The following is a 17,780-nucleotide window of genomic DNA, read 5'->3' as shown; positions in this document are numbered from 1 at the left end:
AGGTAGTCTAATAAGATAGAGAAATGGGAAGACGAGAGCAAAGAGTGAGTGGTTTTTAACTACATGTGCCAATAATGGAAGCGCAGAGGAGGTGGAAACAGGTTAAGGGATAAGCAGGATGCAGTTAATTATGTGGAAAAGGTATAAGTTAGTTTTGTGGAAGGGAGAAGTCACTGGGAAACTATAATATATTCAGGGGCAGAAAATGGAGAGATTAGAATAATATATGGAGATTCAAAAAACCCATAAAACAAAAAAAAAATTTTAAAAATACAAAAAATGGGGTTTAATAAATCTGAGAGACTAATAAAAGAGAATAAATTTATACTAGCACATAAAGAACAGGTTAGCTTATTCTTGAACAGTTGGGGGCAACAGGTTTATTTTCATTTTTATGTATCTGAGATCCTGTGCATACAAGACAAACATTCAGAAAAGGTAGGAAGGCAAAGAGAATTTCCAAGGTTTCTATAGTACAGAGTTTGCATGGTTTCATGTTACTGAGAAGGTCCAGTTTCCATGGGGGGGGGGAGGTGAATATACTCTAAGATTCTTGCGAAAAGAGTACAAAATCTTGTCTAAATCTATCATTTATACACACTTACACACATGTATATATACACAAATTGCAGGTGTATAGCATTGATATTTACATATATTACATACATATATATCTATATACACATGTGTGTGTGTGTGTATAGAGGCAATGACAAAAGACTGAGACCTCTGGAGATAAGCTGTGACTGAGAAGACCCAGCAAATAAAGTGAGTCCACAGCTGTGACCTACACCTGTGTCACATAACCAGTCCACTCAAAAGTACCTTGGATTGTAGGGCAACATGCCATGCTTGAGGAGACCTATTGAGTCAAGTACATCAAAATCACAATCAAATGGAAATTGTAGTTGTGATCCCTGTGCCAGTGGCACGTAAAAAGCACCATCCGAATGCAGCCGATTACAATGCCGCTTTGACTGACTACCGTGCTGGTGGCACATAAAAAGCACCATCTGATCGTGATCAATGCCAGGCCCTCTGGCCCCTGTGCCAGTGGCATGTAAAAAAAGCACCCACTACACTCTCAGAGTTGTTGGCATTAGGAAGGGCATCCAGCTGTAGAAACCATGCCAGATCAGACTGGAGCCTGGTGCAGCCTCCTGGCTTCCCAGACCCCAGTCAAACCGTCAAACCCATGCGAGCATGGAAAACGGATGATGATATATATACATACATGTGTATATATAGATATATGTGTGTGTGTGTATATATATAGATATGTATACACACACACACCCAAATACATACACACACCCAAATACATACTTATAGAAATATAAACACATATGTGTATGTGTAGGTCTGGATGTGTATATGTGTTCATGTATACACACACATATATACACATATACACATGTTTTTGTGTGCATGTGTTATCCTCATCAGCATCATTTACAGTAGCATCATCTCAACCCCTTTCCATGTGGACATAAGGTGGACATTTTGACTGTATCCAGTGGGTCTTACTCCAGACCAGGTCTTGCTCCAGTGTTTCAGGTTTGGCATGGTTTCTACAGCTGGATGCTCCATTAGAGAGTGTAATGTGTGCTTTTCTTTCATGGCATCAGCATCAGTGAGATTGCGTAGTAATTTGCAAACCTAAAAAGGGCTCCCTCAAAGAATAGGAGGTTGGGAGTTCACCTTATGCAAAGTAAAGTATGATGATAGGAGCAATAACAGGTTTGTTTTCGTGGCTACCTTGCATTTTACATGGGCAGCCAAGGATGGCTGGTCTTGTAGTAGAAGGTGCCAAAGAGAGGGAGATGAGAAAATGTTGAGGTAACAGAGAGAAAAAGCAAGGCAAAGTAGAGAGGGAGCAGAGGATTTGTCATCTCATTTTGTCAGGTTCAACATCTTCAGATAGGTTTTCATCACTCGGTCTGATGTCTCTGAAGGTCTTTACTCCACAATCAGTGGCAGACTGACCAGGTTGCCAGCTTCCCCAAAGGCAAGTGTGCCCCTGTGCCATTAGAATCCATATATGGGGGCCCATGTTAGTATCTAAGGGGCCCATCTCCTCAATTTTGAGAATTTTTTATTGACTCCTGGAAGAATGCATTAATTATTTCAGCCTGGATGTGTTTGTAGACAGTTGAAAAGAATACTTTTAACAAAAAAAAAAATTAAATGACAGCATTGTAGTTGCAGGTGGGCCCCTCTTGTAGTTGCGGGTGAGCCCCCTTAGTCTCCTGGCAAACAAATATTTTTAGACCTAGTTCACCATTGTCCACAAGTATTGTTCATTTTGAGAATTCAACCCTTCTTTGGCATTACACACACATATCCTTTCTACTTTTGGACAAGGCCTGAAATTTTATGGGGAGAGGAATGATCAGTTACATGGGTCCCATTGTTGAACTGGTACTTATTTCATCAACCCCAAACAGATGAAAGACACAGCTTATCTCTCAAACCATTGATTCTCTGTTCTTCACTCTGACATTACACATTCTGTAAAGCATGCTCTGTCTTTCTTTCTAATCTTCACAAATCTTCTGCATTTAATGCCCATGTCTCATTATTATGTAGCATTGCACATCATACGCAAGTATCATATAATCTATCCTTCAATCTGAGGGAGAAGCCTTGGGTCACCTTGGCAACAGAAGCTGTTAACTACTTTGACTGGAACTAATCCCATTTTGCTTTTCTCTCATTTGCTCTTTGCAGCACACACACACACACACACCACATGCACACATACACACATATAAACACACACATACGAATATATGTGTGTGTGTCTGTTTATATATATATATATATATATATACATATATGTATATATATATATATATATATATATATATATATGTATATATATACACACACACACACATACATACATACATACATATCGCACATCTATTTTCTTTCCTCCACCTCACTCTCTATTTTGTATCTTATCTAAATTAACTATGTCTTAACCATCCTCTCACACTGTCTCCGATGAAGGGATATAACAAAGATCCTGGAAACAGCTGTAAGGCCTTCTATCCATAAATGTTCTAAAATTTATCTCATTACGTATCTCATTACGAAAAAAAAAATTTTATATATAAACACACACATGCATCAGTGGACAATAAAACTGCAGGCTTTGCCTAAAAGCAAAATGTTTAAGAAATTTAAACAGTCAAAATTATCACTTAATTAAAAATATTTAATTGCCATCAACAGACAAAAATTCCTCTTAGACCACTTCCCTATGCCTTAAAATTCAAGACACAGTCATCAGATCTAACAAATGCCACAGAATAGTTGTTTCTATATTCTTTTATTTGTTTCAGTCCTTTGACTGTGGCCATGCTAGAGCACTACCTTTAGTCAAACAAATCGACCCCAGGACTTATTCTTTGTAAACCTAATACTTATTCTATCTGTTTCTTTTGCCAAACTGCTAAGTTATGGGGACATGATCACACCAACATCGGTTGTCAAGTAATGAGGGGACAAACACAGACACACATACATGACGGACTTCCTTCAATTTCCATCTACCAAATCTACTCACAAGGCTTTGGTCAGCCCAAGGCTATAGTAGAAGACATGTGCCCAACGTGCAACACAGTGGGACTGAACCCAGAACCATATGGTTGGTAAGCAAGCTACTTACCACACAGCCACTCCTGCACCTATACACTTGTTCCTAGTTTGGCCTGCCTTACACTGCAGCTAGTCCAGCCAGTAATTTTGATTGGTCATAAATCTAAGCATTTGACCCCAACTTGGAAAATAAGAATTTGTCTCAAGAGAGGGCAGTGAATGCAGCTTCAGTGCTTCACCAAATGTTGTGCCTGACTGACTGTACATGATTGATATGCCTGGAACTTCAAGAAGTTGTGGAGAGCTTTGCTGATACATTGTGTGTGTGTGTGTGTGGTGTGTGTGTGTGTGTGTGTGTGTTGTGTATGTATGAGCATAGTGAGTGTGTGTGTGTGTCAGTTGTGTATGTGTGTGTGTGTGTGTGAGTCAGTGTGTGTGAGTCTGTGTGTGTGTGTTGTTGTTGTTGTTGTATTAGAGGTATAGTCCAACCAAATCACTGACCCCTGCCACATACATACATGCACCACCCTGCCCAACTCACATGTATGTATGTGTGCGGGTGTGTAACTACCAAAAGGTGAACTTTTGGGATCAACTGCAGGAACTGAGATTTTAGAAATTCTATCAGTATTTCAAGTCTTTGAAATCTTCAATGGACAAAGGTTTTCAGCAATCAACAAAATCATTTTGGAAAAAAAAAAGATTCAACAAAGATTAACATCTGTTCATTTAATTGGATAACATATTGAAAGTTGAAACCGTTTGTCAATAATTACTTGAATGTGTTCAGCAATGCACAATTGAGAATTGTTGTAACAAAACAAAACATATTTTACGTGACATTTTTAAAGTAAATAAATTCTATTATTCTCAGTTCTTTGGGAAAATTCATTTTGTGTATAGATGTGGAGAGGTAAGATAGGATTTTTATATAATTTTAGTAGAGTTTTGGACAATTTGTTGGAACAAATTCTATTATTTGAGGTGTCAGAACAGGTTCCTGGTGCCAGATATGTAGACTAGTAAAATGTCACTTGGTATACCAATTTTATGTGCATACCCTGGAGTGTACACCAGCCCCAGAGCTGTAACTCTTGTCCTTTTCGTGTGTTGAAAGATAGACTAATAGATAGATGGATGGATAAATAGATAGGTGCAGGAGTGGCTGTGTGGTAAGTAGCCTGCTTCCCAACTACATGGTTCCGGGTTCAATCCCACTGCATGGCACCTTGGGCAAGTATATTCTACTATAGCTTCAGGCCAACCAAAGCCTTGTGAGTGGATTTGGTAGACTGAAACTGAAAGAAGCCCATTGTGTGTGTATATATATATATATGTATGTATATATATATATATATATATATATATATATATATATGTGTGTGTGTGTGTGTGTGTGTGTGTGTGTGTGTGCACACGTCTATATTTGTGTGTCTGTGTTTGTCCTTCCACCATCACTTGACAACTGATGTTGGTGTGTTTATGTCCCCATAACTTTGCAGTTTGGCAAAGGAGACTGATAGAATTAGTACTAGGCTTACAAAGAATAAGTCCTGGGGTCAATTTGTTCAACTAAAGGCAGTGCCCCAGCATGGCTGCAGTCATATGACTGAAATAAGTAAAAGAGTAAAAGAGATAGATAGATACAGAGACAAAGTGAGAGATAGAGGGAGAAAGAGGGAGAAGGGGTGGGGGGAGAGAGATTTGTAGCTGAGGCTGAGGATTCATAAGGCTTGAATGAATTCCCTTTCCTCTTCAATTCCTTGTATGTATGATTTTAATTAATATCTATTTTAATTCTTAAGGCAGCAAACTGGCAGAATGGTTAGCAGCATTTTGTCTATCTTTACATTCGCAATTCAAAATCTGCTGAGGTCAGTTTTACTTTTCTTTCTATCAGGGTTGATAAAATAGGTACCAGTTGGCTACTGGGGTCAATGTAATCGGCTTAACCCCCCCCCCCACCAAAATTGCAAGCCTTGTGCTAAAATTTGAAGCCAATATTTCTTTTAATTTTATTTTCCACAGAATCAGTATCTGATGACGAATCCATTTTATAATCAAGAACCCCCAACACCCAACTCAGAAACCTGTCTCTGCTATGGAATAGATGGATGCATGGCTGGATAGACGGACAGAGTGAGAGTCAAAAAGACAAACAGACAGACAGAGGGGTAGGTAAATGCGTACTTACTATTGCTTGCTTGTGGTTGTTCATCAAATCCCAGTGATAACCATCTTCTCCTTCCTTTGTGGATCCTTTCAAGATTGTACATCCCAATCCTTGATAAGGCACTTTGATTGCAGGTGGGACAAGTAAACCTTTGGCCAGAGGGACCAGGGATTAACTTTCTGGTTTCTTCTGTTAGTATTCAAGTGTTTCTCCTCCCCTTCAGCAGAAAAACTGCTGATCTATGCAGTGGACATCTTCCATTCTTGAAGGACTCACATTGTTCCTCTTTGAAATGGTCTTCAGTTGGTCAGTTGAGTTACTTCCTTCATCCTCCAGCTTAGTGCTGACTGCAATGTAGAGGGCCAGAGAGGATCCTAGAGGTGAGATGCAAGGTACACATTAGAATGTATATACATAAATAGGGGTCTGTGTACTAATGAGTCTCACTGCTACCTTCCTATCTGTCTGTCTGTGTGTCTGCCTGCCTACCTACCTACCGATCTATCTGTCTGTCTGTCTATCAGTCTGTCTATCTGTCTGTCTGTGTGTCTACCTATCTACCTGTCTGTCTGTCTAGCTATATATGTATGTATCTATCTATCTAGCTGTCTGTCTGTCTATCTATCTATCTATCTATCTATCTATCTATCTATCTATCTATCTATCTATCTAGTAGTCTCTCTGTCTGTCTATCTATCTTTATACACACACATGTATGTATATAAAATAATACATATAATTTGGTGTGGGGAGGGGATGTACACATAAACATACACATTTTTATTTTAAGTTTATAAAAGACATGATATCTAAATAACAAAATACGTACATGGATAAAAAAAAGCATAAAAACAGTATAACTTTTGTATTGTTTTATGTGTTTTGTAATTTGAATATTGTATCATACATAAATGTACAATAAAAATTGTTAAGTATTGTTCTAGTAGCAAAATAGTAATAATGATAACAACAACGATCATAATAATAATAATAATAATAATAATTCAATAATACAACCTAAAGGAAACAGCCCACAAATACAGGACCCACTCTATACAGCATTTACCCAGTGAAATAAACTCCCACACTCAATACGAGCAGTAACACAACAAAAGAGAGCACCACACCTCAAGGGGGAAAAAAACTAACACAATAGAGTACCAGGAAGAGTTTGCACACTCCCAACTGTAAACAAGAACACACAATGCTGTACACACCCCTGCAACACAGTGGTGTAGCAGGTGATGCAGTAGAAATTTGCCTCAGTCTACCAAATATTGAACAGTTGTATAATAATAATAATAATAATAATATAATAATAATAATAATAATAATGGTTTCAAATTTTGCCACAAGGGCAGCCATTTTGAGGGAGGGGATGAGTCGATTACATCAACCCCAGTGCATAACTGGTACTTAATTTATCGACCCTGAAAGGATGAAAGGCAAAGTTGACCTCAGCAAAATTTGAGCTCAGAACATAAAGATGGACAAAATACTGCTATGCATTTCACTCGGTGTGCCAACGATTCTGCCAGTAATAATAATAATAAGAAGAAGAAGAATTATTGTTATCATTATTATTAACATTGAGCTCTGTGGGTTGGTAGAATTGTTACAACATCAGATTGTCTTGCAGTATTTTCCCAGATCTTAGTGTGAGTTCAAACTAGCAAGTACTGGGGTCAGTGATATCGACTAACCTCCTCTCCTTAAAGTGTTGGCCTTGTTCCTGAACCAGAAACCACTATTTATTGTGGTATTTGTTTCACCCCTCTGCATTCTTAGATCAAACCCCTAATGAGGTCAGCTTTGCATTTCATACTCCTGAGGTCAATAAAAAAAGTACCAGTCAAATATTGGGGTTGATGTAATTGGCTTGCACCCGATCCTCAAAAGTGCTGGCCTTGTGCCAAAATTAGAAAAACCTACTACTACTACTACTACTTTTACTACTACCATAATTATCATCACTAAAACTGCTACACAGTTTAGTTGGAACTACATCCTATTCCTAATGTTCTTCAGGAAAACAAAACTCCATTATTTTTCTTTAAATCTATGACTTCCTCTGTGAAGAATTATTCTGAATAATAATAAAAATGATGATATTATCATCAGCATCATCGTCAATGGTAATAATGATGATGACGATGATGATGTAAAGGAATTAAAGATCACAAAAATTGAGGCATAACCAAATGAAACAGAAGACCTCACTGTGAAAATAAAACAAAGAAAAGCACAAGCCAAATTATATGGAATATCAGAGCTGTTTAATAGATGGAAAAGGGTAAGACACTGCATGGCAAATACTCAATAAGGGCCAGAAAGCCTGATGTTGATATAAATATGAGCCATCAGTGATTTATATGTGCAACAGGGGGCTTCATTACTGTAGCTTAAGATCAGTGTCTGCGCATGAGAAATTACTCAAAAAAGCCAACATTCTTTATAACGGTGCTGATCCTAGCTCCTGCTTTTCTGGTTCAACCAGAGAAACAATTGAGCATCTCATCTCTGGCTGCTCTATGCTAGTTTCAGATATACTGATTGCCATGATAGTCTTGGTCAGTATTGGCACAGGGTCATCAACTTGGACTCCTATATAAGAAGAACTGGTGGGAACGCAGGCCTGCCAAAGTAGTAGAAAATAAAGACATCACCATTCCTTGGGAACGTAGTTTTTAAACTGGTTAAGGTTTTCAGGCTAATGGATATATTGGGGAGAAGAATCCATTGATAAAACGTTTACTCATAGACATGTCAATCCCAGCAGACTGCAACACATCTGTGAAAACATTTGAATTGGAAAGTTAAGTAAATATAAGGAACTTGAAATAACATTTTCAAAAATGTGGCATCAAAGAATGACAGTGGTCATTGGAGCTTTGGGAACAATACCAAATGATATTCTTAAACCCAACGGTCAAAATACTAGGAAGCACAAAGTAGCAGAACTACAAAAAATTGTCCTCGTAAGTTCCACCCACACCATAAGAAAGACACTGTCAACCAGAGAATATCTGAATCTTTTGAACCCTTTCAAAATCGCAAATATTACAACAAACTCCTAATGAAATCATAATTCTCAGTATTTGGTCTCCTTTTCTTGCAGTGTATCAGAGTTACTCATAAATAACACCCGTAATAAACCACCCGACTTGCTGTTACTGGAGATCTCTGGGTGAGACTTGAAACAGCTCATTTAAAACAATGCAACAGCAATGAAAGTAAAAAAAAAAAAAGAAATAACTAGGTGCAGGAGTGGCTGTGTGGTAAGTAGCTTGCTAACCAACCACATGGTTCCGGGTTCAGTCCCACTGTGTGGCATCTTGGGCAAGTGTCTTCTGTTATAGCCCCGGGCCGACCAATGCCTTGTGAGTGGATTTGGTAGACGGAAACTGAAAGAAGCCTGTCGTATATATGTATATATATATATATGTGTTTGTGTGTTTGTGTGTCTGTGTTTGTCCCCCTAACATTGCTTGACAACCAATGCTGGTGTGTTTACGTCCCCGTCACTTAGCGGTTCAGCAAAAGAGACCGATAGAATAAGTACTGAGCTTACAAAGAATAAAGTCCCTGGGTCGATTTGCTCGACTAAAGGCGGTGCTCCAGCATGGCCGCAGTCGAATGACTGAAACAATTAAAAGAGTAAAAGAGAGAGTGTTTAGCAAGATTCTAAAATCAAAACTTGGCAGAGATAAACTTGCCTTTCCAGCTCTCTGGAATTAATAAAAGACATACCAGCCATGACTCTGTGGTTAAGAAGTTCACTTCACAGCCATGCGATTTTGGATTATATTCCACCTGCAGAGCTTTGGACAACAAAATTCTATTGATGCTTTGAATGGGTCAATGGAAGCAGTGCAAGAATCGGTCTTGCACCCCACTCATACATCTCACCATCACTTTATATATTGGCCTAAATTGGTCAGTTTAACAGTGAAGCAGGCAGCAGGACCACAGCCTGTGGCAATGTTTCTAGTTTGGTAGGGTTTCTATGGCCAAATGCTTTACCTAATGCCAACCACTTTACAGAGTGTATTAAGTTCTATCATACACACATGCACATACATATGTATGTATGTATGTATGTATGTATGTATGCATGCATGTCATTATTCAGTTTATTTCAAGATTTCTTGCCAATAAAGAAAGAACTGGTTTCCAACCTAGATCCAAGACTCCATTATTGGAATTTCAACATCAACAACAAGGCACTCCTGTTTGTATGTATGTATATGCAGATTTGTATGTTTCATGTATGTCTTCTCATGCATATAGTTGCATAGTACCGCATTGACTGGCCTCCGTGCCGGTGGCACGTAAAAAACATCATCTGAGCGTGGCCGTTCGCCAGCCTCGTCTGGCACCTGTGTTGGTGGCACATAAAATCACCCACTACACTTTCGGAGTGGTTGGCGTTAGGAAGGGCATCCAGCTGTAGAAACACTGCCAGATCTGACTGGCCTGGTACAGCCTTCGGGCTTGCCAGACCCCAATTGAACCGTCCAACCCATGCTAGCATGGAAAGCGGACGTTAAACGATGATGACGATCTAGACATTCTCATATATATCTAAATGATAAACGTCTGGTAAGTTTTACAGATTTTTACAGTTCCAGTGGTGGATTGGATCTGTAGTCTTTGAATTAGCTTTCTCTTCTCTGATTTTGAGAAGCCTAATTTCTCAAGATTGGTATTTAGGCAGTGTTTTATATAACCCCAATAATTAGAGGAATAAACCTGCTATGTATGTATGTGTGTGTGTGTGTGTGTGTGCGTGTTTGTGTGTGTGTGTGCAGGCATGCATGCATGTTTGCCTGTGTGTGTATATAACAGGTGACATAAATAACTTTGGAGTAATCCTACTCCAGTAACAATTTTGCAATTTCTCAATTTCTTTCTTTCTTTTTTTTTCCCCAGATGTTATTTCTAAAGAAATCCAAGACGGAACAACACCTAATTCAACTCTGCCAGTTGGAGTATATTTTACTGTTTTATAATATTCTCCTGTTGCAATGAGTGTTTGTTATGAAATCATTAAAAAGAAACTAGTAACGTTAGATGTGTTTGTGTGTGTATGTGCAGATCAATAAATAAATTCATCCGACTCACACCACACACACACACACACACACACACACACACACACACGCTCACATGAATAATGCATTTAAGTTTCTGTTTTGTTTGATTCTTTGTTATTCTGTATATGTGTTTGATGCGTAAACATTGGTGACAAATCCTGGATGGGATGCCCGACCACCACAGAATTAATCCATGGCTACTGCTGAAGCAACGAAAAATGAAGTGCATTAGTCAAGGATTCAATCATAGGTCCAGTGTGGGAATTGAACCTATGCCTTATGGTCAAGAAACCAGCACCTTAAATACTGGGCCACATGCCACCCAGTTACACACACACACACACACAAACACACACCTTTCTTATTCAGAGTCAGGTGTAATTGCCAACAGCATTTATTTACTGTTTCTCAAAGGCAACAGATCAGGGATTTATCTTGCATTTACTTCAGTTTTGCTGTTTACATTCATGCCACTGGCCACCCTGAGCTCTTTCTCTCACCTCGTTTTCATTTCTCACACATGTATGTGTGTGTATGTATGTATATATATATATATTATATATATATATATATATACAAATTGAGATAGGGGTTGTAAATGCAACCCTCTATGGGATAACGTATATCCAATATACTGTTAGTGAAGTACCCAACAAAGTTAATACATAAATGTTAATGATTGCGATGCAATCAATTCATTTACTGTATTAAATGGGCAAAGGTAAAATGATTTACCACAAATTACTAATACAAGATAAGAAAAGATTTGATTTAGATGTATTTCTCCATTTTCTTATCTTGCATATATATATATATATATATACACACACACACAAACACACATGTACGCACACACACACACATTGATTGAGTGAGTGAGTCATACGTATATCTAAGTGAAATAGTTTGTTTTTAATGACTCCCCAGCTCAGGGGGCAGCTACCATTCTTCCTTTTACTGCAGTTGCACCTTCAGATCCAACCTTATGCACTTTACTTTGATATGAAAAAACAAATCCAGTACCGCAGATTAAATTTGCTAAGGCATTATTACTATGGCAGTTCTGTAGCAGAATATTAATATTGCAGATAGATTATATCATCAATTGCATTCCATAGTTAATCTTCTAAAACCTATTCTGCAATGGTCGATATATGTAATTCTTTACCAAATCTCAATATTCTCTATTTACAGCCTTATATTTCATATCAGAGACATCCACAAATTGCAGGACTTAAACACATGGATCCACTGAATGGAGTTCAAAAGCTGCCTCACTCAGCTGTGGATTCTAGAATAATGCTTACTCTTATAGTTTTGAAAATAACTATGGAATTTCCATGGTTACTGCAAGCACATACTGGTATCGGGAAGGTGACTGCTTCGAAATGTCCTATCCAATCCATGCCTGGGTAGAAATACAAGACATCAAAGCAACGATGATAATATGTGTAAGTATGTATATTTATTATGTATGTGTGTATTATATATAATTATATGTGTGTGTGTATCTGCATATATTTCATATATATATATATATTACCATGACCGACCAGGCTATCAGATGTTACTACACATCGCTGGTCACAATGCACTTCGCATTGTTTTAGCCTTCAAATGACGCCACCCCGTTGGCTAAGAGAGCAGGCCAACAGAAGAAAGAGTGAGAGAAAGTTGTGTTGTGGTGAAAGAGTACTGCAGGGATCGCCACCACCCCCTGCTGAAACCTCATGAAGCTTTAGGTGTTTTTGTTCAATAAACACTCACAACGCCCGGTCTGGGAATCGAAACCGCGATCCTACGACCGCGAGTCTGCTGCCCTAACCACTGGGCCATTGAGCCTCCATATATATATATATATATATATATAATAATTGGAGTCTGGACAGCTTCCAGCTGACCAGCTCCATGTCAAACTGTCAAACCCATGCCAGCATGGAAAACAGATGTTAAATGATGATGGTGATGATGATGATGATATAAAAGTTCACAAAGCAAACATTGACAGGGACTTTGAAGTTTTGTTGTATAACAGATTCATCAAACTAAAACTTTTAGTCTTTCAAACAGTTGCACAAGCTTTGATGTGGTTTGCTAATGTAGTTTTGTGATACACACACACACACACAATATCTTAGTGAAATGCTTCAATTGGATGAACAAAAAAATGGTATTTTTGTAATTCCCAGTATCAACCAGACTATAGAATGCTGTTATACATCGCTGGTCACAATGTGCTTCCCATTGTTTTAGCTTTTAAATGATGCCACCCCATTGGCTAGGCAAGCTGGCCAACACTCCTTCTGATTGGAAGGCTATTATTCCGTCCACAGGGTGACCCATTTACAGCTGAGTGGACTGGAGCAACATGAAATAAAGTGTTTTGCTCAAGAACACAATATGCCCCCTGGTCCAGGAACTGGACCCATGATCTAGTCATCATGAGTGCAATACACCTCACCACTAGGCCATGCGCTTTCACGTTTTCATAATTATTATATTATATTGGGCCTAAGATGTTTCTCCTGGTTTGTATAATATTGTACCATTTTGAAATGAAATTAATGCTTAATTGTAGGAATTAAAAAGAAAAGCCATCTTACCGAAGAGGAAATGAGAGAAACCAAGTACTTAAGAAATCAAGCCAAGCCATAACTTTAGAGCATCAAAAGAAAATACCTTGTGGTATCTAGTTACATCCCTTTATATTCTGAGTAGTTTAAAACATGTCCAAGTCAATTTTGTCTTTCCTTCTCCCAACATAAAATAAATACCAAATAAAACACCATAGACAACATAATCCACTAAAACCCATGAAGACAGCGCCAAAGCACAGCTTTAATTGAATGCCTGAAGGTATTAAAAGAGCTCTTTTAAGCAACCACATCCTATTACTTATTTTGTGACAGGGGTTGGATGAATTTCAATAACCAGTAAAATTTCAACTGTACTCAAAGATCCATGAAACAACCACATTTATTTAAGCAGTAAAAACCAGTAACACATTTTATCCTCTTATATAAATGCAATCCTTGAACTCAGCTATCTTCACCATCTTCCTTTTCAACATCTATTTTTCTATGATTGACGCTGATATTCCATAGCTTTTTCTTGTCACTGACCCTCACCTGTTTACCAGCAAAACTATTAACCATCGTACCAACAGCCACCTTGAGCACCTTTTTGAGCTCCATGTGTCTAACACATGTGGGCATGCCTACAAAGTCAGAAAACAGCACAGCTTCCATGAGTTTTGGAAACATTTTTTAACACTCAGTGTTGCTGAAGCATGGAACAAACTATCTGCATCAGTTGTTAGTTGCCAAGAATTTGCATCCTTTAAAAACTCCATGTTTCCTGAAATTCAGCAACACTACACCTGATACTCCATACACATGCACACATGTATATCATGACTCCTGCACTATTAACTTTCCTGACATTTGTACACAATTCTATGTACTGTGCATGCACCTTTGATGAGTTGTAGTGCACCTGAGCACTATACACAATAATTTTATTATCATTATTATTATTATTATTATTATTATTATATTATTATTATTATTATTATTATTATCATTATTATTATAAAACATTATTTTCCACCAGTCCAAACATGTTTTCTTGGGAGATTGCAGATAAATGTAATTAAGATATCCGTAAAAGTCTGATGCTCTACCGACTGAGCTATGCGGGCGGCTCTTGTATGATGATAATGTTTGATTACACTTGGTGCAGTATGTTGAGAGAAGGAGACAGCACACTCACACCCACCCACTCACTCACTCACACCCACCCACACACACTCATACAATGGACATCTTTTCAATACCTGCCCAGATAAATTAGAAGATGCCTGCCCAAGGCACTGCACACTGGGGTTGAACCTGAAACCAAGTAGTTGCTAAAGGAACTTCTAAACCACACAGCCATGCTTGCCACAGACATTTATGTATTTTTAAGAAACCAACGCAACATCATCTCTCCTGCATCCAGGCTTCTAACATAAGTCTGTCCACTGGAGATGATTTTTCAGGACTACCATTCAACAATGCAATCTCATGTCTTAAACTGTAACTGGTTAAATTAAATAACCGTCTCTAAACAACAGACTGTATATCCACATACACCAGTGTGCTTGCAGAATTAGCAATTGCTGCAGGATGACTTTGCAACACAATTTCATAACCCCAGGTTACAAAGAGTATACATTAGCAGATGTCTCACAGCTATGGCTTTTGATATCTCCATTTCCACAGGTTTCTTGTTGCTTTTAGTATCTTATATATATATATATATATATATATATACATTAAACTCAGTTATAATGCTTCTCATCAGTTCTTTTATTCTTTCATTCTTTTATTTATTTCGGTCATCTGACTGCAGCCATGCTGGAGCACCGCCTTTAGTTGAACAGATCGACCCCAGGACTTATTCTTTGTAAGCCTAGTACTTATTCTATCAGTCTCTTTGGCTCGAACCACTAAGTTACGGGGATGTAAACACACCAGCATTGGCTGTCAAGCTATGGTGGGGGGAACAAACACAGACATACAAACATATACATATATATACGACAAGCTTCTTTCAGTTTCCATATACCAAATCCACTCACAAGGCTTTGGATGGTCTAAGGCTATAGTAGAAGACACTTGCCCAAGGTACCATGCAGTGGGACTGAACCTGGAACCATGTGGTTGGCATATTTTTTTTATTAAGCTTCATTATTTATGAGTAAATAGAGTAAACACAGAAAGACCATTAAAACAAACAGAAATAATATTTACAACTGCAAAGCTTTAAGAATTACTGAACTTGAGTGAAATGTGGATATTTGTAAAGGCATTAAGGGAGCAGAGAGAAAAGAGTTGGCTACAACCAACAAGTGAAACATGTTATAACATTTACTAATAGATCCCATTCATGCAATTGTCAATAATCCTGTCTACTAAAGGCACAAGGCTTGAAATTTGGGGGAGGGTGTTAGTTGATTACATTAACCCCCAGCACTCCACTGGTACTTAATTTATCAACCCTGAAAGGATGAAAGGTAAAGTCAACCCCAGCAGAATTTGAACTCAGAACGTAAGGATGGACAACATTTTGCCCAGCATGCTAATGATTCTGCCAGGGAGCCTGTCTGTAACCACTCAACCTGCTACAAAAAAAAAAAAGAGCCAAATTTCCCTCATTTCAAATCCTAGCTTCTTAAAAAAACACAAAGGACTCATTGACAAGCATGGTTTTATATCCATGGTCCAACCCATGACAGCATGGAAAGCAGACAAACAACAATAATGATGGTGTTTGGAGGAGAGAGAAAAAAAATAAAAGACGATGGTTATGGCTGAAGAACCATTGAACATAATCCTACGAGATTAAGACAGATCTGAAACTACTGTGTTGTTGTTGTTGTTACTGAGGCAATGAACAGACAGAATTGTTAGCATGCTGGGCAAAATGCTTCGTGGCTTTTCATCTGTCTTCAACTTCTGAGTTCAAATTCTGCCAAGGTTGACTTTGCCTTTCATCCTTTCGGGGTCAATGAAATAAGTATGCGCTGGGACATTGGGGGGAGGGAGGGGTCAATGGAATCAACTTGCCCCCCTCCCCCGAACTTGTTGTCCTTGTGCCAAAAATTTGAAATCATTATTATTATTATTTGAGCTGGCCGATTGAGAGTCGTTAGCACACCAGGCGAAATGCTTAGCGGTATTCTGTCTGCTCCTACATTCTGAGTTCATATTGCACTGAAGTCAACTTTACCTTTCATCCTTTTGGGGGTCAATAGATTAAGTACTAGTGAAACACTAGGATCGATGTAACTCACTAATCCCCTTCCTCAAAAAATGGCTGCCCTTGTGGAAAATTTTGAAACCATTATTATTGTTATTATTATTATTTATTGATGATGATGGTGGTGGTGGTGGTGGTGGTGGTGGTGGTGGTGGTGGCAGTGATGATGATGATGATGATGATAATTCTTTCTACTATAGGCACAAGGTTTGAAATTTTTGGGAAGGGGTTAAGTCGATTACATCGACCCCAGTACGCAACTGGTACTTATTTTATCAACCCCAAAAGGATGAAAGGCAAAGTCGACCACGGCAGAATTTGAACTCAGAATGTAGCAGCAGATGAAATGCTGCTAAGCATTTTTCCCCAGCGTACTAACAATTCTGCTAGCTTTCCACTTTAGTAATAATAATGATGATGATGATGATGATGAAAATAATAATAATTCCATTTTTGTAAAGAGGAAACTTAATCAAAGTTGAAATCTCTACAAATATTTTGAAGCAAATTATTTCATCCGTCTCTCAATTCAATAAAAATTTAAAAAATACACTCCTGACATGATTTGAAATGAGGATTGCGAAAACTCCCTCATCTAAACACATATCGTTCGGTCCAACACTTCAAATGAAGAGGAGGTGGTGGTGATGATGATGATGATGATGATGATGATGATGAGGAGGAGGAGGAGGAGGAGGAGGAGGAGGAGGGGAAGGGTTCATCATGAAATCATGTTGGTAACGATGATTGTGACTAAAATGAATGAAAATGCTATTGAAAATGATGACACTAAAGAGAACGATGATGATGATGATGATGACAATGATTAGTGATAATTGCATAAAGAACATAATTCTTGGCAATTTTTTCCCCCAAAATCTTGAAAGCTGCCCAAAGATAAAATAGCACAACGAAGCAGTAAAGAAACAAGGAACCATTGCAATTTATATTTGTCTCGGACAAAACAGTAAACAGCATATAAGAACGGAATGATGGGACATGTGTTGGCTTGCGTATGCGCGTGTGTGTGTGTGCAAGTGTGGCATTTATGAGATGAAGACGGAAAGGATGAAAGAGAGGAAAGAAATAAGAGCAAAAGATGA

General features: G+C 38.2%; 2 long non-coding RNA genes across 2 annotated transcripts in view; one reads left to right on the top strand and one right to left on the bottom strand.

The window, feature by feature from the left end:
• The window catches only part of LOC118765298, an 11,144-nt gene extending 360 nt beyond the window's left edge, over nucleotides 1-10,784 (top strand). The window contains exon 2 of the long non-coding RNA XR_005001136.1: nucleotides 10,712-10,784. This is a non-coding gene — a long non-coding RNA (uncharacterized LOC118765298). The remainder of the gene's footprint in view (nucleotides 1-10,711) is intronic.
• Nucleotides 5,782-17,780, bottom strand: part of LOC118765300 — a 376,738-nt gene continuing 364,739 nt past the window's right edge. The window contains exon 6 of the long non-coding RNA XR_005001139.1: nucleotides 5,782-6,153. This is a non-coding gene — a long non-coding RNA (uncharacterized LOC118765300). The remainder of the gene's footprint in view (nucleotides 6,154-17,780) is intronic.

Source organism: Octopus sinensis, linkage group LG11, assembly GCF_006345805.1.
Source record: "Octopus sinensis linkage group LG11, ASM634580v1, whole genome shotgun sequence".
Lineage (NCBI taxonomy): Eukaryota > Metazoa > Mollusca > Cephalopoda > Octopoda > Octopodidae > Octopus > Octopus sinensis.
Note: the sequence above shows the minus strand (reverse complement) of the source record. Positions and strands in the feature narration are given on the sequence as shown.